Genomic DNA, 3,263 nt, shown 5'->3' with positions numbered 1-3,263 from the left:
GATTATATGACAGTAATTATCATCATTATCATGAAAAATACACGTATTTCTCTAATAATCAATTATCAAGTACTTTTCTGTACATTCATTATATTTTATTGTTATATTTGTTGACATTAATATTTTTATACCTTGAGGAATGCGGTCAAGAAATATATTGTGATAAAAATAAGATAACCAGTATCTTGCCCAATCCATGTTTTAAAATGATTATAACTCATATACAAAAAGTTCAAAAATTATTTTAAAGTTATCTTGGTTAGATTATTTTTTATTTATCTTTATACCATCAAATGTAAATAACAATGCGCAGATATTTAGCGTGGTTAAATAAAGCCCATTCTAGTGTAGGAGAGAGCAGGACAAGTTGACGATTGGGAAAAATAATCTTCACGTATTTAAAGAAATATTTGCGAAATGTGTATCGAAATATTTTTAAATTTATTAACTAAACATTGACAATTTATTCAAAAACAGATTAAATTAACACTTATGGTTTTGTTAAATAGCATTTACATATACTTTTTTTGCAGTATAATATTATTTAACGACATGAATTTTCCATCTTGAGCGTGAATAAATAACAATTTTATTATTATAATAGTTAAAGAAAAACATCATGAATAATAATTTGAAATTTTAAGTCTTGTATAAATCAAAAGTTTTGTAAGGGAAATTTTTTAATAAAACTGTAATTAGTTAATTTTTAGCTTCGATGCGATGCGGAGAAGGTATTAATTTTACTATGATGTGTTTTTTTAACTTCGATGCGAAGCTGAGAAAGTATTAATTTTACCATGATGTGTTTTTTTTTTTTGTGTCTGTCACTACTTTTTCTCAGCTCTCACTGGACCGATTTCTTTTAACAATACGTCAAAAGATCACAAATTGTATCTAGTTGAAGACATTACCTTTAAAAATTTAAAAATTTTCCCTCGTTCCCCGCAAATGAGGGACGTATTCAAAAAAATTACAAATTTAAAAATTGACAAATTTTGTCATTTTTTTCACTTTTTTTTCATAAAACTTCATTACTTTTTCAAAAATCAACAAATCAACATAATTTTTTTTTAAACTAAAACCTTAGATATTTTCCTTTTATTTGATATAATTTTTTTGAAAATTAAACACTTAGCTAGCTCATGGGGGGGGGGGATTTAAAATTGCAACTTTTTTACAAAAACTAACTTTTTCAACTTAATTTTTGAAAATGTTCCGGAAATACTGCGTCCTTTAAACATATATCAAATTAAAGCTTATTTTATGTACTATAAAATGAAAAAAAAAAATTTGTCCCGACACTTTATCTTCTGCATGTAAACGGTTGCCGTAGTTAAAAAAACACTATTTTTGTGTTAAAATTTTCGATTTTCAATTTTTAATTTTCAACTTAAAAATGCTATAACTTTTCGAAAAATGCATGTATCAGCACAATTTTTTTTTTTCTAAATACATTATAAGTACATCTTCCATTTGACATACTTTTTATTAAAATTAGACAATTTCCCTTTATATAGGGGGGGTTCAAACATTGAAACATTGTATAAAAAATAGATCTTTTTCAACTGAACTTCTGAAAATGTTCCGGAAATACTGCGTCCTTTAAACATATATCAAATTAAAGCTTATTTTATGTTCTATAAAATAAAAAAAATATAATTTGTTCCGACATCTTATCTATCGAAATTAAAAAAAAAATGTAATGTTTACGATAAAATTCACCTTCTATCGGAATGTTTTTTTTTACTTAACACTCCCTTAACTTTTTTAAATATTAACTAATCAAAATATTATTTCTTTATATGAAACCTTAGGTAATTTCCTTTCATTTGATATCATTTTTTTTAGAAAATCTAACACTTATTCTGCTCACAGGGGGGATTTAAAATAGCAACTTTTTTACAAAAACTAACTTTTTCAACTTAATTTTTGAAAATGTTCCGGAAATACTGCGTCCTTTAAACATATATCAAATTAAAGCTTTTTTTATGTACTATAAAATGAAAAAAAAAAATTTGTCCCGACACCTTATCTTCTATGTGCAAATGGCAGTCGAAATTATAAAAAAAATGTAATATTTGCGATAAAAATCACCTTTTATAACGATGTTTTTTGTACTTAAAACTGCCATAACTTTTTCAAATATTAACTAATCAAAATAATATTTCTTTATATTGAAACCTTAGGTAATTTCCTTTCATTTGATATCATTTTTTTTTGAAAATCTAACACTTATTCTGCTCACAGGGGGGATTTAAAATAGCAACTTTTTTATAAAAACTAACTTTTTCAACTTAATTTTTGAAAATGTTCCGGATATACTGCGTCCTTTAAACATAAATCAAATTAAACCTTATTTTATGTACTACTAAATGAAAAAAAATAAAATTTTTCTACGACCTATCTTCTATGCGCAAAAGGCTACCGTATTTAAAAATATGCTATTTTTTATTAAAATTCTAGGTTTTGTATTTTNAAAATATGCTATTTTTTTATTAAAATTCTGGGTTTTGTATTTTATTTTATTTTAAAATATCTTATTAGGGGAATAAACTGACTTTCATGAATATTATATAATATCATTGACATAGAATAAAGTTCATAAGACATATGAAATTATACTTATTAAAATTTTTTTACTTTTTTAAAGTCGAAAAAGTAATTTTTAAATTTGAGTTAGCTTAAATAGCCAATTTTATCATTATTTAAAAATCAACGAACAGTTGCCGGAATGGGTAACACCTTGATCTTAAACGCTTAGGGTACGAGGTTCACATCGGTCTGTGACTACCAAAATTTTGCATTTTTTTTTTGAGTTAAAATAGAATTTTCAAATCATTTGATATTTAACTCATGTAGATTCAATAATTTCAATAAATATAAAGGATCTTATCACTATAGTCTGCCCTCGTGAGAAGAAATTGATATTCATGTTAATATTATTTTACTATGTGGTTCTTTTTGTGGTTACGATTTATTTTGCCAACCCTCACTAGACCTACTTTTTTCAACGATACGTCAAATGATTCATTTAAGTTTATGATATTTAAGTTAATGATTAGTTTAAGTTATTACTCTTAAAAATCAAAAAAATATTCCTTATTCAAATAAAAAGTAGCTTAACTAGATTTGTCCATACAAACAATTAAAATCATTAATTTTTAATATTCTTAAATTATTTATTGTCGAATTAAATTTGATATGATAAAAGTATTCAACTACAAAAGTAAATAATTTTACTTTATAATTTATTAATTTTTTAA

This window comes from Daktulosphaira vitifoliae, unplaced genomic scaffold (assembly GCF_025091365.1).
Source record: "Daktulosphaira vitifoliae isolate Bord-2020 unplaced genomic scaffold, ASM2509136v1 Scaffold_2, whole genome shotgun sequence".
Taxonomy (NCBI): Eukaryota; Metazoa; Arthropoda; class Insecta; order Hemiptera; family Phylloxeridae; genus Daktulosphaira; species Daktulosphaira vitifoliae.
The sequence above is the reverse complement of the archived record's forward strand: the minus strand, read 5'-3'. Positions refer to the sequence as shown.